The following is a 25,004-nucleotide window of genomic DNA, read 5'->3' on the forward strand; positions in this document are numbered from 1 at the left end:
GTGTAGGGGGCAAGGCTTCTTTTGCAATTTAAGCTACTGATTAAAAATTAAAAAGAGTTTTTTCAACACAGAGTGACACAGAGGCAGGTAGGGTAAGGTTTGAAAAGCCCGTTTAATACCAAATTTCCATTCAAGCTCTTGGGAACTGGGTGTCCGAATCACTTAGGCAGCTTTCAAAGGCTCAGCTGTAATATGCAAACATGATGCATATCGTGTATGCACCATGGAATAAAGGGCATGTTAGATGCTAATCTTTCTGTCTGTATTCAGTCCTTACCCAGGCAGATATCCCACTGAGTAGGGATGGTGTAAGGAATGTTGGATCTGCCCCATAGCTTTCTAAATGCGTGCAATTTTTGTTTGCTTTCAAAAGCACCTTAAGGAGCCTTTCTCTTGCCAAGGCTTGCATCCAGCACTCAGCCTCAGCAACTTGGATAGACACTAAGGAATTCCACAGGAGTGCAGAATGTTTCCTCCAGCAAAGTCAGAAGGAACGCAACAGCCAAAGACTTGGAATGGTTTCACGTCTCTAACTGCCCCTCTTCTATGGGCAGAAGGATTGGAAGATGACCATAGCAGTAGCTCCTGTGATTCTGTTCCACACCCTGCTTCCAAGGAGCTGCTGTGGATGACTGCCCTGGGAGTCTCACCATCCTGCCGAGAGTTAGGAGAATTACGCACACTCACTTTGGTGATCTATTGATTCTGTTTTAAATTAGTACAGGGCTACTAGAATCTGCTTTGCTCTTCATCAAAAGCAACTCACAATTGCTTTGAAAATGTTCTGGTTTTGGGTTGATGCCGGTAGCAAATGTGTCTATCCTGAGCACCTCTGTCTTCTCATAATCTGCAGTCCATACATTACCAATGTGAACAGCTCCACAGATCTCTATTTTTAACTTCAAAAAAGCAAACCCCCCCTCCTCTATTTTTAGATGCACGTCAGCTCTCTAGGTTGGCTGGTTCTAATAAAAAAAAATCCCCATGGTCTAAAGAAAACCCAGCATGTAAATCTTGGATCCAGGGAAATGTCCTGCACTATTAACAGACTGACTGAGAAGAAAATCTCTGCTTGTTAACAAGCCCCCACAAATAAAAACACTAATTCAGGCGAGAGAGGAAAAGCAGTCAGAGAACAGGCAGTAAGTAACATTAATCTGTGAGGTTTCTAGCACGCTTGTGCCTGCCATGAAAACCAGAAAGAAAAACATCTCTATCAGTTAAGGAAGGAGGTCAGGACCCTGGACATCCTTGGGATCTCTTTTTGTCTGGCTCACTTGGCTTAATTTAGCTGAGTTCCAGACAGCTGTTTCCTTTAAAGAGATGATGCCATATTGTTCTCTGCTGCTGCCTTTAGGTTCCCTACAGGCTCTGAGATAGATATATGTCACTTATTGCCTTATTTGGGACATGAGAGTAGGCTTCCTTGCCATTTATCTTGGGGTCCAGGTGCTGCCTCTGGACCTAGACCAAGATGACCCAAGACGATTTGATTTAAGGTCTTCCTAATATTCTCCCTTTCTTCAGGAGTTACTGCTGCCCCCTGTTTCCACTCACAGGAGCACAGCCATTGCAACATGAAGTGTTGCAAGGGATCAGGAAAATGAGGTGGTCTCTTTTGTGTGTACAGTAAAGGCTCCTGGATATGTATAAAAAAGCTTTTTCCATCCAAAGTAGCATTCGGCCCACTCATTTTTCACATTTTAAAGTTTAGTCAATGGTGCCCTTTGTTTCCAAAATTGACAAATTATTCTGATTGTGTGCAGAGTTTGGTTTTGTGGGTTGGGGGCTTGAGAAAACACCAGAGAAGTTATACAACACCATAGCTAACAGAATGGCATGAAGAGGAATTCAAAACCTGCAAACAAAAGCAGTTTTTTGGTCTGACCCTATGGACTGCATTGGCTGTGTCTACATTTTTAGCTAAAGAAAGAAATTTCTTCTGTTACCTTCTTACTTGCTCATTTCCAACGTGTTACACACACAATTCACTAGCATTCAATTACAGGGTGGTCTAGACTCTTATTTGTAACATTGATTAATAGGTCACAGTCAACTAGCGCAAGACAGTGGTCTTTGAATGTATATTGCACCAAATGTTAAACGTTCTGCTGATACAAAGATCCCCTCTTATAGAACATCTTATTTTACTTTCTTAGTGGTCAAGCCATGTCTGTAACTGTAAATCTTGTGTATTTACGGTTTGGAGTCAAGCATATAATTTTGCATTTTTTCTATTCAATATTCAGCCTTTTACTGCATAATGACAAAGAAAATAGGTTAGGCATATAGAGGAGACAAGCTGCTCAAGATATTGACCTATTAGCTTCCCCCAAGTCTGCAGCTATACTGATTGATCTTTAAAACAGGGACTTCATACTTTTGATTAAAACAGAAAGGGCTGGGAAAGGGCAAAAACTATTTAGCTGAGGACAGAATGTCAGTAGCAATGACCAAGTTTTTTCTAGCACTAATTTCTCCTGAAGATGGGAGAGATTAGAGGAATACAGTAACAGGGCATAATGATCTATCTGTATGATAGAAGGCTTTATAAGCTACTCAAAGCTCTGTAAAAAGCTGAGTAATTCATATGTCAGAATGGTAGCTGAAATGAGAAGCTGGGATTTGCAACTGAAAACCTTTATCTATTCTGACTGCTGCTAGTGTCTGCACATGAAACCACTGTCCCTGTATAATGATGCACCTTTACAAAGATTTGTATGTGGTGAATCCATATTCTTTTCATTTCATGCAGGGTGAGCAGTCATGCTTAAATGAATTGAAATGAAGTGTTCAGGGTTATGGACCAGGCTGGCTAATGGCTTGATGTTTGCTCAAAGGATACGATTGTAATAAAACCCAACCCTATATTCTACGTGCATTAAAATAAAATCTAAATGCTACATGCTCTGTGAATGAATTGCAGTTACAGATATTATGTATTATTAGTGAATTCACCTGACAGTACAGGGGTAGTTTGAGATTGAAGCAAAACCCCTTATGTTTAAGAATAGACATGAAATCCAGCTCTTAATCACACTGTACTGAAGTCAATAGTGGTGAACTTGGCCTGCTGCTTGGTTTGTGGGAGAGGGTACTAGCTTTCTCTACTTCAGAACCTGCTGACTAAGCACCACAATAGTACTGGCATTTTTCTGCCACACTGTTACACCCTCAGCATCATGAGATGCTGCAATTACAAAGGATAGTGGATAAGCATTTGGAAGTAGAACTACCTAACGCTAGAGCTTAGTGTAAGTGTTAAGCTTGGCATGGAATCCAACATCCATAGTACATTAAGTCCCAGTTCTTTCTTGGCACCTGCATTTTTCCACTGAGTAACACATTCTTTATCGTATATATACTATATGTTTACATACTATAAGTGAATCACATGTAACTGTTGCTAGTTACATGACAGTTCATGTATTAAATAGGTAGCTTATTTGTGCTGTGCCCTGAGTAATTGTAATGAACAATGAAAGGATGAATGGACAAACTGGAGAAATGGTCTGAAGTAAATAGGATGAAATTCAATGTGGACAAATGCAAAGTACTCCACCTAGGAAGGAACAATCAGTTGCACACATACAAAATGAGAAATGACTGCCGAGGAAGGAGTCCTGCGGAAATTGATCTGGGGGGTCATAATGGATCACAAGCTAAATATGAGCCAACAGTGTAACACTGTTGCAAAAAAAAAAGCAAACATCATTCTGGGATGTATTAGCAGGAGTGTTGCAAGCTAGACACAAGATGTAATTCTTCTGCTCTACTCAGTGCTGATTAGGCCTCAGCTGGAGTATTGTGCCCAGTTCTGGGTGCCACCTTTCAGGAAAGATGTGGAAAAATTGGAGAAAGTCCAGAGAAGAGCAACAAAAATTATTAAAAGTCTACAAAACATGACCTATGAGGGAAGATTGAAAAAACTGGATTTGTTTACTTTGGAGAAGAGAAGACTGAGGGGGGACATGATAACAGTTTTCAAGTACATAAAAGGTTGTTACAAGGAGGAGGGAGAAAAATTGTTCTTAAACACTGATGATAGGACAAGAAGCAATGGGCTTAAATTGCAGCCAGGGCATTTTAGATTGGACATTTCTAATTCTCAGGGTAGTTAAGCACTGGAATAAATTACCTATGAAAGTTGTGGAATCTCCATCACTGGAGATTTTTAAGAGCAGTTTAGACAAACACCTGCCAAGGATGGTCTTGAGTGCTGTGGACTGGACTAGAAGACCTCTCAAGGTCCTTTCCAGTCCTACACTTCTATGACTCTATGATGTCCAGTATCAGAATCTTACTCATTATTATTTGCAGTTGAAACAGCATTTCAGAGTTTAAAAATTCAATGTAAAAATAATCTGGAGGTTCAATTTGCTTGTAAACAGTGAGATTCTGCTTTAATTTATGCACTCACAAACCAAAATTGCTAAGGAAAATAAAATGAGAAAGATGCATCAAGCGTGCTAGTTGCATGCATTTTCCTTAGATCTTCCAGTTCTTCTTTTGGATGAAGACAGGAGACTCTGGGACTGAGAGCATTCCTCAGAACTTGAGGAATCCAGGCAAGAGGACAGACGAATGATGTTGGCTAGAGGAGAATCAACAGCGGCTGGCACTATGTAGAGTCCCCTGGTTTCTCACTTATGCTAATGATACAACAATCTGAGTGGCAATGCAGCAGAACTATGCCTGGGTGCAAGAATGTCTGGTATCTTAGGAGTTAGCATTGTGTGCACTATAGGGTATCCTGACCATATGATTCCTGGGGTTTAAGTTATATTCCTGGGGTGTAAGATTATATTCCTGCTGAGTTCCATCCAAACCCAGAATGTAGTGTGGAGCTCATTCCATGGAAAAATCCTACGTCAGGGCTGATTTGTCACACATTCCAGATGGTTTTGTCCTCAGGATTCTTGTAAAAGGTTGCTAATTGATTGTGTCTTTTGTTAGAGTCAAACAATGTGGAATGGGCTGCCAGGAGCACCCAAGTTACCAGATTTGACACCCTGGCGCTCATGTACAGACAGTTCTCTACACTGACCTTTCGGGGTTTTGATTTGGTCACAGTGGAACACTCAGTGCGAGGTCTCCCTCTGATGAGATATGTAGAGGGGAGGCAGCGCAGAGGCTGAAGAGCATGTGTACCAGTGGGGTGGACCTGGCGGAGGCAGATGGAACTCTGGAAAGACATGGTTACTGCACAGCAGGAGTGGAGATATCTTCCAACATTGCAGTTACAAGGGTGGAGTGATCTCAGTCACAATACATAGGACGCAAGGGAATAGGTTCCTGGGAGTGTTGTGAGTGCCTTTTATGGGTCTCCACCAGGTTGATAATTTTAATGGATGAAACACATTTCTTGTGGCAGCTGCTACAGGTGGAATGTTATCTGTTCGGCTGTTTGTAGCTATTTCTCTGCATAACTCGGTTTCTGATGTACATTTGTTTCTGCTGCATCCGGGATGTCCTGTTTACAGTGCAGTTGAGGCTTATTTAGGTCCCACTTTATAAATGGTTTATATAGGGTTCATACATGATTAATAGACGTTATAAGCATGTTACAAACATGAGTTGCGTGAGTTATAGATGTTTATAACCAAATCAGCAGAAGGGTTTATAGATGATCATTAACCATTGTTATAAGTAACTTATTGAACCAATGGATTCATTAACAATCTATAATTGAGACTCTGTGTATTAAAACATCTATTAATCATTTATTAACCCTTTCTAAACTGTTTGTAAATGGAACCTTAATATGGCTTGTGACACTTATTTCACTATCATTTTGGTATTCTCTTTTGTTTTACTGTTACTTAACATGTTTGTCTTGCTTTTCTCATGTATCAAGTGTTTTTTCTGCTGCCAGGGTTGACGTTGTGGTTCTCCATATATAAGCTGCATATTCAAGGGTCTGGTACCATATTTCAGTCCTTAGCAGGTGATACTCCCACTGAAGTCAATAGAAGTCTTGTCTGTCGACATAAAGGCTGCAAGATCAGGCCTTAATAAATGTCACCCTCAGGAAATTTTCCTTGATACTTAGCCTGAATTTTCTCTATTTTAGTTTCATCCCACTAGTCCAGAGCAGTATGAAAAATACATCCTCTTCTTCCATTGTGCCAGATTCTGATACCCATATATTGAAACTCAGCTCACTACTCCCAGAGTGATCCCATTTACCTCAACATGACCATTCAAGGAGCAAAAGTTCTAGTCAACACGAGTAAAGATATTAGAAGTTGGCCATTGGTATTTTCCTTTCAAATATATGCAAAATTATTGGGCCAGATCCTCATCTGGTGTAAATCAGTTTAGCTCCATCAGCTCCACTGACTTACAGCGGCTGAAAATGGCCATGTCATATTTAGCTTTCTAAATCTGTCCTTATAATTCATTTCTTCTAATCCTGTAACACTTTTTTTGCTCTCCTTTGAACCTTCTCCGGATTGTCAATATCTTTCCACTTAGTTGGACAGAAATAAACACAATGGGTCGGATCTTGAAGCTATGCCAATTTACACCAGTTGACGATCTGGCTCAGTGTTCTAGGTGCAGTTGAACCACAGCTGTACAGACATGGACTGTCACTTCTCTGCTTTGTGACTGTAATCCCTGTGCCTAGCATAGGCAACCCAAAACAGCACTGGCTTTTTTGCTGCCTGATATTACAAAGTCATGTCTAATTTGAATCCACTATCACCCCAAATCTTTTCCTGCTTTCAAGGTTTCTCCCTCTAAATGAAGATCTGTGCTTTGGGTTAGAAATATGTAGATAATTAAATGATATATTTATTCCATTTGTTGAATATCAGACTTCAGAACATATTTACTTGCAAACTGAGTGGTAGAACTAGTTTGCAATTTCAGTACAGTGTACTTAATGTCTCTTCTGTTATATATATAGTTCTAAAATGAAGATTTGGATCTACAGGGAGTTTATGAAAATAATTATATCGACTCTCTGATATTATAAATACACAAGAAAAGTGTTATGGAAAGATTTATATTTCCTTGCTATTTTAACTTACCAGGACACTTTAAAAACTACTGTGGTAAGGCTCTGACCTTGAAGTGATATAAGGATCTGCAGGATGATCCTCCCTCTCTGCTCTAATGCACAACTCCATGCCACTGATTTTATAATTAATCATTACTCTTGCCTTAAGTTAATTGATGTCCTCATTATGTCACACTTACTGTAGCTTAGTCATTCTTTTTTCACTAGTTAGCCATACAATATCAAGCAGCAGAAGTATCCCACAGAAGGATTTCAGAACCAAACTGGCTGGCACTGCACTTGCCATCTCAGCATTTAAATTTGCAAACACGAGGACAAAATCCTGAGCCTCCCCCACGTCCCACATATTTCTCACTCTGCAAATTTCATAGAAGCCACGGCTGTAGTGATTTTCCTGTTACCTCTAGATAGCAATTATCAGCATACTAGTGACTATCTGCTAGTGGCTATCTGAGTGCTGTGGCTATGCACATCACAGTCTGTGGTTTAGTACCTTGATGTAGGTGCCAAAAGACTGAGGTTTTAACAGGAATGGTGAGATATTCAAAACTGCCTATAGGATTTAGACACCCTTGGAATCTGGCATGCGAATACTTTACCCCAGTTATGAAAATCTCACACTTGTAGGATTCCATATGTTAACAGGCTTAGCTGCTAACACAATTCACACTACTTGGCCTGGTGGGAGCTGTGAGGGTCCAGGAGGTGGTACTTTTAGGTGCTTGGAGTGACAAGTCCTGGGATGGGGGATGGAAGGAATAAGATGGTTTGTGGAGGGGGAAGTTGTTACCTTTATAACTCCTGCTTTCTCTACACTAGGAATTTGCTGAACAGCATTCTAAAACACCACCCTACATATAAAAAGTGTCCTCAGTATTCATTGCCATCAGTTGTTAGTGTGATATTTCTATGTTGTATAATGCATTCCACCTTCAATTCTAAGTACTCTCCTGTCTGCGGAGATAGTCAGCTATTTAGCGTTCCATTTGGCACAGCTACACCCCCTCATCGTGAGCTTACTTTTGTTCTTTCTTGTTTCATTCTTCTCTTAAGAGCTATTCCAGGTATCTGTTTGATCTCTGTGTGTGTTTCATGTTAGGCATGATTCCATTTCAAACCTTAATCCCAAAAGCAAATACCCACGCACAGAAAGCAGTTGAATAAAAGCTTCACTTGGCCACAGGCAGTTTTCAATTTCTGAAGCCCATGGAACTACTTACAGAAGTTAGGGTCACAGCATCAGGCCCTAATCTTTTGTGAGGGAAATATACACACCATAATGGTATGTGAAACTGACATCATTATGGCTTGAGAGAGACAAGGTGTGGGTGAGGTAATGTCTTTTATCGGACCAAGTTCTGTTGGCGAAAGAGACAAGCTTTTGAGCTCCAGGGAGCTCCTCTTCAGGTCAGCTCTGTGCAACTCAAAAGCTTGTCTCTCTCACCAACAGAAGTTGGTCTAATAAAAGATATTACCTCACCCGCCTTGTCTCTCTCATATCCTGGGACCAACATGGCTAGAACGACACTGCAATCAATCATTGCGGTTTGTAACATCATCAGAAGGGTTAATCAGCTGTCAGGTAGTAAGATATGGCTTTAGGGCATGTTCAGCCAATAAGAATTAATGCTAATGATGTGATGGTTCTATCTTATGTTTCATTGGCTGAGTATATTGTCACAAGTACTAGATGAAACAGCTGAAAACTCATATTCAGCCCTGATTTGAGTACAGACTTCATTACTCAACTAATATGTTTATGAGTTTGTATCCAGGAATTTTCATTGAATTACATGTAAAGTTTCACCCCTACCTCTCCAAACAGCTATCCATTCCCTGTCTGAATATCTGTGAATATTCAAAGATTGCTGGTTCATTCTGAATTCAAGCTCTGCAAAAGGCAAGGTGGGCCGACTCACACAGCATTTCCCTTGTTTCTTTGGTTGGCCGAATACAACCAGAAGATCAGGAAACCATTTTCACCAGCCTTTTCAAAGAGAGGGTCTGTTTTAGCTGAGCTCTTGGGTTCAGGTTTAAAAATAAAAAAGGACACCCTCAATTTCATCTCATTTTTATACCTTCACACATGCAAGGCTCAGACTTAGAAGCTGCACAGCTAGTTTTCAATGGTTTTGAAAATCCATGACATTTATTAAATAAAAAAATTAACATTAGAGCTGAGAGGTGTGCACTGCCTCAGTCTTTTCATTTACATTTCAACAATGTTATTGGTTTCACTGCTGCGTAGTTTATGAGCAACAGCTGGGAGTTGGGATATAGTCTGAGCAGAGTTTCACATTGGATCTGCTTAGTATAGTGTATTTTTTAGACATTGTCAAAGGAGCGCAGAGAAGTTGATGGATGGCCTTTTATTATTGTTTGTATAAATCTCAATAAATAAATTAAATAAATTGAGCTTCTTTTTTCTTTTCATTCGCAGATTTTAAGGCCAAAAGCAACCATTAGATCATCTATTCTGATATCCTGTATAATACAGGCCATAAAATTTCAGTTACTCCTGTGTTAAGTCTCCAATATTTTTTTTTTTTTAGACTAAAGCATATCTTCCAGAATGGCATCCAGTCTTGATTTGAAGATTGCAAGAGACAGAGATTCCACCATTTCCCCTGGTAGTTTGCTCCAATGGTTAATCATAAAATCATAGAAGTATAGGGTAGGAAGGGAGATCAAGGGGTCATCTAGTCTGCTCCCCTTGCACTGGGATTAAGCATACCTAGACTCTCACCCTCACTGTTAAAAATGTGTGCCTTATTTCTAATTTAAATGTGTCTGTCTTTTTCTTCCAGCCAGCAATGTTTAATTGATTGCCATCACACACAGAGAGTGAATCATCCTTTTTTGTGGAATGAGGAAAAGGAAGAACAAAGGGAAGAGGATTGGTCTGATGCTTTTGACTTGGGCAAAAATTCTGCAACCCTATCACTCAGTGGCAAAGATTTATGTTATTGTTTAGAGCTGTTGACTGCTCTGAATGCACCACTCTCAGACGCTGAAGCACCAGCAGGCTTATCTGGTGTTTCTGAATGGAGGCCCCATAGCTTCTGTGTCAATCTGGCACGCTGTGGCCTATTATAGGATTATTAATCCTATTAGTTCATTCTGAAAGGAAGATGTTTCCTGACTCCTAGTGGATGCCACAGTTTCATATAGTTAACTCTTGCAGCATAATGCAAGTGTCGCCTCTCTTTCTTACAATACATTAATATTCATCCTATTGGATAATAGTAGTGGCTTCATCAGTTGGTCTTGTTGTACATTCAGAAGGCAAACGTTGAGCTGGTGTGTGCAGTTGGCCTACACAAGCAATTCACCAGAGAGGACAAGTCTGTGCATCTGGTTTTCAGGCAATGACCTAGTATATTTGTTACACATGCAAACCCTTACAGACATGGCCCAGCTTAACAAACCTTGCGGATGGTTTTCACCATGAGATAAAAAAGTGTAAAAAACAGGCTTGTTTAGACCTAAATCTTTTCAAACATCAAGCACTTTGCAAAGCTATGAAAAATGTTGATGCCAAAGATGTTTGCTGAACCTGTTTAGTTTGTATAGATCCAGTCATAAATTGTGGATACCATCTGGGAATCAGTCAGAAGACTCCAGCTTTCTTACTCATTATTAAATTTAGCTCTTGCTATAAACCACTTGTTATTTTTTTCATTCACCACTGTGGCTTCAGCTGAATTTTGCTTTGAATTTTTGTGTTTATCCTGGCAATAGCTTCAGGAAGATTCATTCCTTTAATGGCTATTACTTTCTCCAGACCCAAGTTAATGTCAGATTCGTTTAGGTCCTGATCCAAAGTCCATCCTAGTCAGTGGAAAGACTCCCATTCTCTTCATGGGCTATTGATTATGTCCTTAAATCTTGAACCAAGTAATTGGAAAATCTTCCATTGACTTTAATGGTACTGGATAGATCACAGCCTTATATTGTGGCCCAGAGAGTCATGGCTTGCTGATTCAGCATGATCTTCTCTTTTCAGAACTTGAAGTTTAGCAGTGCAGGGTTGGCTATTTCAAATCCGCTAGACAGTTTCATCCTTTTCCTCTTTTATGTGGCCATGTGGTAGAACGTTATTCACAGAAGCAACCACCTTTGCAATAACTCCATCATTTTTCTGTGAAAGATCTCAGGTGCACTAGGAATGCCCACCAGAAATATGCAGAAACATCACTGTCCAAATAGAGTGATAAATGTGGTTGAACTTGGCACAATCTGGGTGTATGTGAATCTTCCAGAAATGCTTTGCGGTGTCTAAAGAGGAAAAAGTAGGCTTGGAACCCTCTAATCTTGGAACGACATCCTTCGATGCAGCTAGGACAAATTTCTCTCCCTAAACGGCTGTGATTATTTATTTCAGCTTAATGCTTACGTGAACTGTTCCATTTTTCTTAGGTGCTGTACCCATAGGTGCAGTGCACTCTGAAGAAATTATATGATTTGTTCTATCACCCCATGGCCAACTGTTCTAACTTCTCTCTTTACTTTGTTTTATAATTGGATTCTGTAAGGAGTTGCTCCATCTTTTAGTTTAGTCTGCACTGGCCATAATAGTTGTGTTTCCCAAAGCCATCAATGTAGATTTTTTCCATTTGGTGTATCAGTTACTTTGCCACAGATATGCACAACCTATCAAGTTTATTTGTGGAGTGATGATGAATTTGAACTGCTAACTTGTACCTTTGATTTTAATTTTGTACCTTATAGAAATTTCCCACCTGGACTGTCTGAGGCAGGATGTGCTAACTGTGGAGAATTATTCAGACTATATTATACTATTCCAGATAGCATGTCTTCCACCTGATTTCACAGATCAGAAACTGCATGCATCAGAAATGGTGTCAATTTTAAGTAAGATTTTGGTATCACTGAAATTTAGACTCACTTCTCAGCCTCACTAGAATCATCTGGGGAGATAACTGACCCAAGAAAGAATGATGCATGGTCAGATTGCAAATTGAGTGCAGTGCCCAGCACAATGGGCCCCAATTCCTGATCTGAACCTGCATGCCCTACCACAGCATCAGTGATAAATAAATAAACAAACAAAAGAAAGAAATACTTTTCTTGTGCTCTTGTTCTCACTTCCTTTGTTAGACACAAAACAGCAAAATGATTGGTCAGCCAGGCCGGGCAGCTAGTACCCTATGAATTTCTCTTGCCACATCAAGTATGTTTAGGACATTGCTATTGAATATGGAGTAGGATACTTCACTATGATCTATTCCTTTTATCCTCAAAGAATAGGTTCCTGTATCTCATTTAGTCCTTCCATAGCTCCTTGATAGTTCACTTGACTTTTTATACATTGAGAATAATATGCAGTTGTTCTAGTTTTCTCCAAAGTCAGAATAGGTTTTAACTGCATTTTCTGGGAATGTTCTTTATTTAAGGAGAAATATGACTAAAGCTGGTTGGGTAATGAGATAAAAAACGGGGAATGTTTCAAAATGCCAGGTCTATGGTTTGATTTTCATTCAAGCCATTTTTGGAATTCATGAAGACTTGAAACTGGTCTTGAGAAAGGGTGTGAATACATAATCATCATCAAATTAGTGTATTCAAGCCATTAGTGATGCAAATGGTCAGTTGTGAAGTGTGACATCTGGATACCAACGTTAGATACTTTTGCATGTGATCCATGGATTGCCATGTGATATTCATCAAGTATTTTCAAATACTAAACATATTCACAGATAAAAGAGAGTGGTTTATGAATTGTTTAAAGACAAACAAACCAAAACAAAGCCAAAATTCACTACATTTTGCATTTGTCAAATACCATAATCTACCTATGACAAGTTTTGTCCCTGTTCGTTCTTTCAAGACTCACAATTATTTGCTAATTCACATAACATCCTTGTAAGTGCTTCATCCCTGAGGATTTTGGGTCTTCTAGTAGATGCATACTCTCTTATGATTTATCTCCTCTTTCAGATTTGTAATGATCTTGCAATGAGTCAAGTGTTGCTTCCACTCAGGCCAAAGTTCTGGATTGCTAAAATCAAAAGCCTCCACTGGATTAACTTTTTGCAGTTAATTATTTACCCCTCCTCCATTATCTCTTATTATTTCATTTGATTGTTCAGTGTTTACTTCTGCCACCATGTAGAAGAGAGCCAGGCCATCAGAGTGACGCTAAGTCTGCTTTATTTTAATAGATAGCAACAAATAGTTTTCAAGGGAGCACTGGCTGCTAGCACTTTCCTCTGGGTGTGTGGAATTTCATTGCAGACATTTCACCCTGCAGCTCACATGGGGATTTTAGGGTCACTTTACATTTCCTATCGTTCATTGAAGGTCCTGCATCTGGTCAACCCATCCTTCCAGCTGTGGTGGTCTTCCTGTAGAGCCTATCAGCACATTCCTGTGTTGGCTAGAGGAGAACCACTTTAAAATGACTTTGCGTACTCAATTCCCTCCAAAGAATGTGCTAAACAAGCTGCCTCTGCTGCACTCCTGGGTACTCCCAGTCTGTGGAGCTTGGACATCAGCTGTAGCAGGGCATTGAGCTGTTGTTCCTCTGACTTTTAAAGAGACGCTATCTTAAGCCAAATTTACAAAGACCCATGCAATAGGTGAGCCGTGCAAAACTCTTGTGCGCCTGCAGCTCCCATAACGTCCCAGACTGACATGCAGAAATCAGGTCATTGTATACACAGCCACCAACATTTGCATTTTGCATGGCTCATCCATTGTAAGCCTTTATAAACTTTAGCTCATATCTTTTCGTGATCATAGAATACCCTCCAACACAACATTTCTCTCTGATGCAGTTTTAAAGCCTTCTGAGTAAGAACTGCTGAAACTACATTCCCACCGGTCAGTGATTACATACTCCATGTACCTATCACTTTCTCCCAGGTCACTTCAGTAGGAGCTCTCACTCATGCACTTGGACTCTTCCTTTAAAGTTGTATTATTTTTATATCCGTGGCTCCCTGGTTTTAAGCAAGAGAGTTTTCTAGACAGTTCCTCTAAACTCTACCAGCCAGTGCCCATTGCACCCCATCTGCATGTAGATGCTCCTGTGATCAGGTGAGTAGAGTTTGGAGCAGAGCAATTTTCATTATAGACTGGGGGGTATCAGAGAATGGAAGGTAGGCAGCAGCACACTGAGGGCTCATCACAGAGAGCTCGATAGTGCCTTTATTATCCTGGTCCATGTTGGGGGCAGTGTGGGGCTGCACCACCCCAGATGATGATCAGGGAGGTATTGTGGATGCAGGAGATGTGTCACCAATTCTATGTCCTGGCAAGGAGATGCACAGCATCTATTCTGCTCTGTAGCCAAGTAGCTCTACTGGCCAGCACAGAGGTGAGGGTGGGGTCATGGCTCTATCTGCTCCCTTCTCCTTTTGAGATATGTTAAATTAATTTAGATGGAATATATGGGCCCAAAGAGTCAAAGGTGTTAACATGACCCTGTAGCTGTCCAACATTAAATAGTTTTAAACAAGGTTCGGGGTTCGGTATAAAGGCATCTCCGCCTGCTTAGCAGCATGGCAAACACACAAATAAAAATATTTTAACCTTTTATTAAGATGCAGACCAGAAGGAAAAACAGTTGAAGCATTTGAAATATAAAGCAGTAAGTCAGGCCTCCATTTGAACAGCCCCCCTGGTTTGCTTTCCCGTTAGCTGTCAAAAGTTTTAGAAGGAAAAAACCCCTTGTTTGACATTCATTTAGGTGGCACTAACTCCTTTTTGTGGAAAAAGCAAGTAAGTTACTTGAGCTGGGTTGGCGCTGTAGCTGTTGTTGTTAAAGTCCAATCCTATGTTCTAGAAGACAAAACAAGACAAACACACACAAGTGGAGAAAGAAAAGAACAACAAAGATAGAAAATGCAGCTTCTGTATCTGCTGCTAACTCCCACTTGCAACCTCACTGCTGGAGCAACACAGGCATGGCATACAGTCTTAGCAGCCACGCCGAGTCCTGGTGAACATTTACCAGCATCAGCCTGTTTAGGGCGTGGCTTTTAGATGCCTTGCTGGTCACAGGCTTACTGGAGTGTTGCAAAACATGCAGTTTTGGCAGGCTACTCTAGACTCTTATTAGAAGGGAAAATGAGAGGGATAGGAAAGAAAAGAAATAAGGTTGGGAATGAAAAGGGTGTGTGTATGATAAAGCCTCACATCCCAAATGGTGGTTGGGATTTAGCTAAAGCAGGTGGAGATGGTGATGTCATCTGGATCCTACTCTTTGGCCCAGTCTGGTCAGGATAATGAAGGTCCAATGGTGTTATGGTAGATCCCAGAGTCCCAGGAGATGGTGGAGGGTGGCAATCATGATGGTAAAGCTTGTTGCAATGGTGGTTGTCAGACAGCTTCCTCTCTTATTGATTTTTTACCTGCAAAACCTTTTTTCTTCTAAGGACCCCAAAAAGGGAGTGGTGCACGGAATAGCCCATCTTCTCATTATTTTGTCCACCAAATAGGCCTGGTTTCCAACACACCAATTTTGGCTCACTGATTTCTGGACCCTGACTTTTCTTGAATTACATTAGCAGGCCTTTTTTGTTTGCACTAATTCAGTCTATCAATCTCCCTTTAGCACCTTTGTTATAGGTCATTGTTGTACTGGATGAACTTTTACTCCCTTTTCACGGCTGAGCTCACAATTAGAGTAAATTTGCAGGCCCCATTCTCACAACAGGTGGCTAGTGAATGTGACTGATTCCCGGACATTGGACCTACGTGGGAAGGTTCCTTGCAGTCCTCCCCATTAAGCCAGTTTGGTTCCAAAGTAGGAAGTGGCAGCCTAGAGCTCCAGTTACAGAACTCTGAAATACCAACATTGCTATGTGTAAACCACTCTTATAAAGGACCAAAAAGCTGGTTTTCTTCTAAAGGTATTTTTAGACAGCTCACCATTGGCCTAAGCTATATTATTCACCCCCTTGAAAATTGGATCCCTTTATTGTTTTCTCTTTTAATTATGCTCATATTTTTAAAGAGCAGTAATGTTTTATTATGCTTTATTAAATTGCATTTATTTTTATTCTGTCGCACAGTGCCGCAGGCACTTTAGGGAGTGCTACCTATTTTAAACTCTGATTATTTCATGAATAAATAATACCTTTTTGAGAGGTAAACCAGATTGGCATAACATTAGTTTAAAACTTGACTTCTGTTACTGGGTCTTTCCAGTAGAATTCAGTAGAATTTTAAGCAGAGGCATTTAGCACCTGCATTCTCAGCAACAAGTTTATCCAAATTCTCAGCATCCTACAGACAAAGCGTTGGTCATTTGAATTGGGCACTAACCTTTTGATAGGAACTGAAAGTGTTATTTCACTTATCAAGTCTAATACCTGTCACACTTATTTATAGAAAAGGAGGGAGGAATTTCAAGAAAATAACCTTAATACTTTCAAGTGGTATTATGGTATGTTAAAAGAACAGACCACTTGGTTCCCATCATTCCCTTGACACTTAGTGAAATGGCCAGCTTGTCAAACAGAGCTATCAGATTCCTGAATATTAATTACAACTGTTTATTTGGCCATCAAATGATGAACGCCTGGTTTTCTAATCCTATCGTGCTCAAGGACAATATATAAATTGTTAATAAGGTTCTGTGGTGGCACACAAAGCTCAGAATATAAAAGCTTCATCACTGCCTTTCTTTGATAGTTTTACTTTCTGCCTGTGTAACTTTAATTATGTGTTTTAAACATGGACCTCTAAAACATGTTATTGGCCAAGACAAACGGTGTCTGCGCACAGTCATGTTTTTACAGTATTTTAAATCCGGTGAATCAGTACAGTAAATATTGATACACTATTTTGCTTTCAGTATTTTTGGACTGCCATCAAATTAATTAAGCAGCAAACAGCAGAGTGGATATCCCAGCACACTGTCCTATTAAATGCTAAGCAAGATTAGGGTGATTAATAAAAAGGTCTTTATACATTTACAAAGAAAGGAAAGACACCACATTATACCAGCAGTGTCGGCATTTTCTATGCCATTTTATCCAGTGAGCATTAATTTTGTATTATTCAATATATAGGAATGTTTTCCTGCTCTGTGTGCATGAAATATACTTTCTAATGAACTTTTCATCCTCAGGATTTTTTCTCTCTCATTGCCAGATCCTTCCGTTTTCAGCTTTTTTTCCCCTGAGAACTGAGAGACACACTGCTTGGTTAGTTATGTGATGCCCCTGCATAGCCCTCATTTACTGTTTTTCTGCCTGCATGCAATTAGTACAGGTTTACACCCAGAGCTTGGCAGAGACACTACTGGATCACAGCTATAGCGAGATATTTTTTGACTTCAATGAGTGGTGGACATAGAGCCGTGACTACTCCTCTTGCAACCTATGCTTACAGTTCTGGCTTTCTGTCCCCTTCTGGTGGCTGACCCATATGTGTAGGTATATGAATTTGACACAGCCTCTGAGCTAAGGTATATGAGTTCTATAGCTCATGGAGTATAAGTTTATGCTTTTAGATTCCAAAGATCCTAGTTTCAGTCCCTGCTGCTGACAGTCCATCTTGGGGCATCATGTTACAATATGATTCTGCTGTTCTAGAATAATTTTTCCATGGGTTTTATGTTTGTGTATTTTCCTATGGGACCATAGGGATGACAAGCTTTACTGGATAGTGCACATCTGTGCAACGTAACCCACTAGTAAGAGGATTGAAATGTGGAACACTTCTGCAAAGCCTCTATTGTTTGTTAGTGCCGATGGTGTGCCTGGTGCTGTATGAAAGTGAACACAATCCCTGCCCAGCAAAGTGTACAGTCTCAAAGATGAAACCAAGAGGACAGAGAGGCTTAGAGGGGAGAAAAATTTGCAGGGTTTTTTAACTTTATTTATTGTTGGCTCAGTTCTTGTGGGCAGCTGCTTTAACAAAGAAGTATGGCCAAGGTAGTAACCAAAACATGTCACATCCTATGGCCTCATTTTTAAAGATCCAGAGCACCTAAAGCTCCGGTATAAGGGTCGTGAAATTAAACAGAAATTGATTCCTGACTCATTGTCTTATATTTGGACTACACCAATACATAGAGTGCTAGTTTGATCATCAGAGACCCTGTCTACACTTACCTCCGAGATTCGGCGGCAGTCGACGGGAGTTACGCAAGCTAGGCAAAAAACTTGCGTAACTCCCGTCGACTTCTCTGCAAAAAACTTGCGTAACGCCGTCTGCACTGCACTGTGCTGACGGGAACCGCGTTCCCATTGACGCAGCGCTACGCCACTTAAGAAGATGGGTCTTAGTACGTCGATTTCTGGATCAACTGAGTGGGTCTTCACTGACCACTCAGTCGATCCAGAAAAATCGATCTGACGGCGGCGACATTGCTGCCATCAATGTAGTCATAGCCTAAATGTAACCTGTTAAAGAGCATTTGTACAGGTAACTGAGGGTGTAGATAAATGGGGATCAATGGTGTTCGGATTCTGCAGAATCTATAACTCTAACTGCTGGCTTTATCCCACAGAATTTGTAAACACTTTGGACCAGATTTCCAAACACTGGCCTCTTTTGTTTTGCCTGCAAATTGTGTGCACAATTGTGGCAAAATTGGTCGTTTTGATGTTAAATCATTTGATTTCTCTTTCTAGTCAAATACTTGATATCTAACTCATCTAAACTGTGTTCACAAACTAGGGTAGGTCATAAAAGAGAAGCCCATTTCAGGCCAAGCTGAAAATTTAGCACACAAAGACTTTGTGAAAAAGTTTGCCATATGTACTTATAACACACCTAAGGGGACTTATCAGACCTTCATATAGCTGTGAGTATTGATTAATAGAAGTTTGGATAACTGAAGTCCCCTTGTACTCTGCCCTAGCAGCTGGAAATTTCCATGTAGCACAGGACACCTGGCAGGGACAGTCTGCTCAACAGAAAGTTTACAATAATTTAGGAGTAATACATAACTGGGCAAAAATTGTAGAGAACCCTGACCTTAAAGTACCCATGCACTTTAGTTTGTCTGTGCATAAGGCATACATTCCTATAGGCCAAATCCTGCAGCCCTTAATCAGAAAAAATTCCATTGGCTTTGGAAAGGTGCCTCCCTTACAAATCTTAGTGACATTTCCCCATGCACACAGGGCCTTTGCTCCATTGTTCTGTGTAAGCGAGGAGCGAGGCAAATTCTTTTGCAGTGCCTGTTTGAACATGCATGCTTTTTTTCAGAAGGGAACATACAGCAATCTGAACTGGTCTTATTATTTTAGTGCTAGAGCATGGAATGATTTTTTGATGATTTTTTCTCTAGTTGCTAAAGCGGGAGTTGGGGGCGGGGGGGCAGGGGAGTCCTTTTCTTATACTTCAAGAGGGTAAGGCACAGAGTGTGCTGGAGTGACCCCAGGATTCTGCTTCTGTCACTCTCCTAACCAGGTTTTGATAAACAGCAAGCGAGAAGCAAGCTTGCAGAGATCATTTCATTTCTCTCGTTTTGTCAGCCCAGATTGAAAGCAGAGCTGTATCTAATCTCAGCCCCGAGTCAGCTGGAGCTGGACTGATGCTGTATAAAGACAGCAAAAGGAATAGGTCCATAAATTTACAGAGCTGAAGTTTGTGTTATGCAAGCTAGCAGGCAAGAATTTTCCAGTAGTTTATGCTTAAGGACAGTACTAAGGCACAGAAGCTGAGTTTTACATTCCAGGTATTTACAATGCTCCATCGTAATGTACCAGATGCAAAATTTGTTCACACCAGCAACCTTCTAGTTTAACATTCATTCTGAATCCTCCCTGGTGATCTAGACTAATTATGGCCAAATCCTGATATTCTTACTCCTTACGTTTATGTGAGCAAGGAATGTGTAAGAATCTCAAAGCTGAGCCTGTTCAGAGTTTTCTGAACTGTTATTAAAGTGGTATATTACACAGCACAGCTGCTTCTTTTCTTTTCTTTTCTTTTTTAACCTCCTAAAGTCTGGATCTGAATTGGGTAAAGCATTCAGAAATTAGCAAAGCTCAGTGAACTCAGCTGAGTGCCTAGTAGGGAGCCGATCACATTTCAAAACCACCGCACAGGCATGCAGTTGACCACATTTGGCAACGTTCACTCAAAGGAGTTATTAAGACGGGATGAGGACTGAGACTGAATTACCCTTTTCCCTTGGAACACTGTGGTTCCTGCGAGTCAGGGTTAAGTGCAGGGGGATGTTACATGTACTTTTTAAGAGTAAATTGTTAAGAGTTACATGTTTCATCTTTGAAAATGGGAATGAGCTATCGCTGATCCTGCCAGTGAAAATAAAAAGGACACTTACTGTAACACGTTGCTTCTGCATGTGTTCATTCATGCATGGCAGAAACTCAATTAGTTCAATACCTGCGCAGTGTCTCCGACATCTCCCAACAGTAAGGGCTTGTCTTACACATTTTTATATGTATCAGGAATCAACAACCATGTGTAATAAAGGGAAACATGTAAAAGTAGCAAGAAAGGTCTTCACTTGAGTGAAGAAAAAGTCTTCTTGGATTAAGTAGCAAACTATGACAGCATTAGCAAAGCAATGCTAAATTTGCACTGACTAATTTCTTGTGCATAGCCAAGGGGCTGGACTCGATTTAATAAGTCATTTCCATCTCTAGTTTCTATCACCCTATATAGTAAGACAGTTCAAGCAGTGGCTAGGTGGCACTGTGGAGTAGCACACTTACCTTTTATGTCTAAAGTCCTGGGTTTAAATCAGACTTAATCTGCATGTTAAATGAATATTGTGACCTCAGTCAACTCCCTATAGGACAACTCTACCTTAAAAAAAACCCAAACAGAATACCAACCCCCATACCAGCGTGACCTGTAACCTCAATCTATCATGGATATTTACATGGTGCCTCTCACTGCTAGTTCTGGAGAGACACAATACTGAAATAGCAAAGATGTTGCCAGTCAGAAATAGGATAGGCAGTGGTGTATGGGAAATTTCATATGGTGTAGCTCCCATTTGGATTTTGCCAGCTCCTGGAGCTCTGGCCTGAGCTCTTGGGGTACCTATGCTAAGGAACTACAATAATAATAGCTACCAGAGGCCTCGGTCACCATTTCCCAGCATCCTTGGAGCCAGGGATGGGGACAGAATGGACTAGAAACTCCTATTGAGGCCAGTAGGGAGGCTTCTGCATGGGGTGATCTGGAGAAGCAGTTTCCTGGGCCAGTGATGAGCCAGAGCTGCCCAGCCTGACTCAGAGAGCTTAGTAGGGGCTTGGAAAGTGAATCAGGTTCCAAATGACAGAATCCAAATTTAGGAAATGCATATATAAACCTGTTCCCCCCGCCCCCCCCCCCAACAAATATGTGACAGAAAATTTCACTTGTCCCTAATGAAAGGTCTAGTTGCTTCTTTTTCATGTGGGCACAAGTGTTTGTTTATCAAATAGATGCTTATTGCTACAGTATTTTTGATCTTTCCATAACCATATTGATTATTAATGTGGCCACAGTTAAGGATATGTCAGAGTTCGCTTCATAAAAGTCAGATTTTATTGCCTGTTATCCTGGCATGGAAGAGCCATGTGACCACTGGATGTCCTCAGCTGGGGTATGCTGGGAGCTTTGCAATGGAAGGGAGTATAGTCAGGGTCTCATTGCAGTCTGACAAACCCCATCTGGCAGACAGTCCATTAGTAATCAATACCAGTACACACTGGGACTTTACATAGTTCTGGTCTATTAGTGTCTAAAGCCAGTGTAGTAGGTTGATATAAAATGCAGAGGGCTGGGGCCAGGATGGAACTATACCAGAACAAGGGAGTCATAACTGGCTCCCTTGCAGTCCCCCCTGCCTCTTGCCTCTGCTGTGCCCAGCAGATAATGGGTGCAGAAGAGAATCTAGTTCTGTAACTGGAGAAATGTATAATGTGACTGTAAAGTATGTTTTCTGCTACTGAATCTGGCATCAATTATCTTTGTCAGGTAGCTATTACAGGTAACAGAAACGTGGGGTGAAACCCTGATCCCAGTGAAGTCTATTGGAGTTTTACCATTAGCTTTAATGGGGCCAGAATTTCTCCCCAAATGTGAATCTTGGCAGATATTCGTGTCTGAGGTACTCTAACCAGAACCGGAATTTTTCCAGTTATGTGTCAGCAGAACCACGTAGCTCCTGTTTCTGATCTAAATTTCAGACGTCTCGCCTTAAGATTTAAGGATTACATCAGCAATTAGAGCTTTAGAGGACTTTTGTCTTAAGTGATTATGACTGCACAGTTTATTCTAAAACTTTATCTAGCCTTGCCCAGCTCGTATACATCTGGACTGCATTCCAAGAATGCCATTCCATTCTCCATTGTTTCTCTTGTTTTCTTATGTAGCTATTCCAATCCAGAGATGCATTCAATTTTACATTGTAGACATGCTCGTGGCTGGCACAACAAACGTATTCCATGCTTATCTTTAAAAATATATGTAGTGAGAGAATCTAATCTTAATTTAAAGTTTAACACAGATATAGGAATATAGAGAAATAGTTGCACAAGATGTCATTTCAGACATGCTTACATTGGTAATAGAACAGCATGCAATTTATTTCACATATGGGCAAAGAGAACTGATACTTTAGCCTTATTTAGAAACTGCTGCCTTACAGTGTCAAAATCACTGTGTTGTGAGCTGATCAAATAATATTAATTGAATAATTCATTCAGTATATTATACAGAATTGTTCAGATAATTTGTTTGTGTCGTTATTCACCCAGTTCTATTTGGGGTAATACTTGGAGGAATTAACATCCCCTGAAATAATATAATTCAAACGTTTTATTGGGTTTCCAAACAGAACCATTTTGTTGTAATAAGAAGTTTGATGCTGTTTTACCTGGACTTTTGTATTGTACTTTGTATTGAAATCAGACACATGAGATATCACAGCCATTTATTAGTCATATTCCTAGTTGTACAGTTGGCCTGTTGGTCTCATGTCATGGATTGCTTAGGTACAACAGATGTTGGAATCAAAATCCTTATCAAAACAACCAAGAGATGACACATTTCTAGTTGTGTCTGTTGCTCTAAGGGTACGATCTTCAGTTTGTTGAGTTCAGAGCATCCAACAGAGACAACACGCTTGGTAGCTGTGGACTGTAGTGGATTGTGCACAGAATTAGGAGCCAAGAGTCCTAATTTCCATTTCCAGCTTTTCCGCTTTTTTGGTCTGTGACTTCGAGGAAGTCACTTAGGGCTACATTTTCTGAGTGCTCACAAATTTTGAATGCCTTAAATTCTGAGTGCTCCCTGGGGCGGCCTGGTTTTCAGAAACGCTGAGCACCACCACTCCAGCTAACATGAATGGGAGCTGAAGGTGCACAGCACCTCTGGAAATCAGGCCTGAAGTCTCTTCAGTTGGGCACTCATGGTTGGAGTCCTCTAAAAATGGCAGACGGTTTTGAATATGTATGTTTCAACAACGCTGGTTCCCCATTTGTGAAACAGAGATAATGACGCTTACCTGCCTTTGTAAAGTGCTTTGAGATCTCTGAGTGAAATGGACTTTCTGAGCATCTCTAACCATAATTTACATGCCACAGAGTGAAGGGATTTGGCAGGAAGTTATAAGTGATCATGAAAAGGGGGACTCTATCACCCAGAGTGCAAATGGACTGAAGCAGCAGGCTCCTGCTAACAACACGCCCCATTAAACTGCAAGCACAGCACACCTGCAAAGTCCTGATATGGAGGCATGCCAGGGACCAAGGTGAGGTGGAGCCACAACCCCACAGATCTGTGTACCATATGCTTTCCCCAAAAGCTGAACACGATATACAATGGGAAATTCATGATGAATTAATACTGCTAGAGGCACGTGTGGCCTGTGCAGCACATTGGATGAACTGAATTGCAGATCCATCAGCAATGAACTGTTGGATTGAAAGCAAGGAAGCCAAGCAACTCTGCTAATGGTACTGGTGGGAACGTGGCCCCAATAGGAGGCACAGAGGACACGCATTAGATAACGACTCTGCAGGTTTTCAGATATTTCCTCTAGGATTTTTCAGGCTTCAGGTTATTTTCTAGCAATGCCTATTGTGGCATTCCAGGAACTGGCCTTACACATGGAACAAACAGCACTGTATGGACCATTTTATGAGCCACTGATACATCAGATCTTTTCATGCACATTTTTCTATGGCTGGAGAGCATATGGCCCATAGTAGGACATGAAACATTAACAATGGGTCCACAGTTAAGAAGTTAAAAGGGCACCCCACACACATACCTGCCTTTAGTGAGCTGACTTAAATAAGAATTTATTTAAATTGCAGCTAAGAACTCATTTGTGGTTTTGTAACCATTTTTCATACATCAGATTGCCAGTGGAATGCTGCATGCCCTTTAATGTCTGAATATCTTTGGATGCTCTCTGGTGTGGATCAAATTTACTTTCACTCATTCCGAAGTCTTCATTTTGTCTGTCGTCATTGTCTAATATAACTTCTAGAAAACCAAGTCAAAGTGATTGCATTCCTAGATATTCATTAGCTTTGATATCATCAATAGACGGCTGGTTAATTTAAATTCCACCAGAAGTACTTTCAAGTTTATCACTGTCAGTGGTGAAAGAGAGGGCTATAACTACTTATTACCAAAGTAATCAGAATAAAAGTTAAACATTTTGAAGGCATCCAAATATTCCTTTATATAATTAACATGATTTTGAAGGTTATTTTTGTGAAGTGCATAAGTCTGACAAGTGAAATCACTTTTTCCTCCAGCATCTCATGTTTTAAAATTTCAGGATATCCCTGTGACTTGTATTGTGTTAACTTTCCTTCCTCTTTGAGTTATACTTTCCCCTATGGTTATTTTCATTCAATTCCCTTATAAAAAACGGAGTGTCTTGTTGAGGCAAGATAGCCCTCTAAACTACAGAGCCTCCAAGAATGAAAGCGTTACAGAGCATATTTACTCAGGCCAAGGAAAAGGGGGCAGAGGGCATTACCTAGAATGATTACTCAATGTGTTACCTTTT

Source organism: Emydura macquarii, unplaced genomic scaffold, assembly GCF_026122565.2.
Source record: "Emydura macquarii macquarii isolate MOO-44397 ecotype Brisbane River unplaced genomic scaffold, CSIRO-AGI_Emac_v2 contig_1348, whole genome shotgun sequence".
Lineage (NCBI taxonomy): Eukaryota > Metazoa > Chordata > Testudines > Chelidae > Emydura > Emydura macquarii.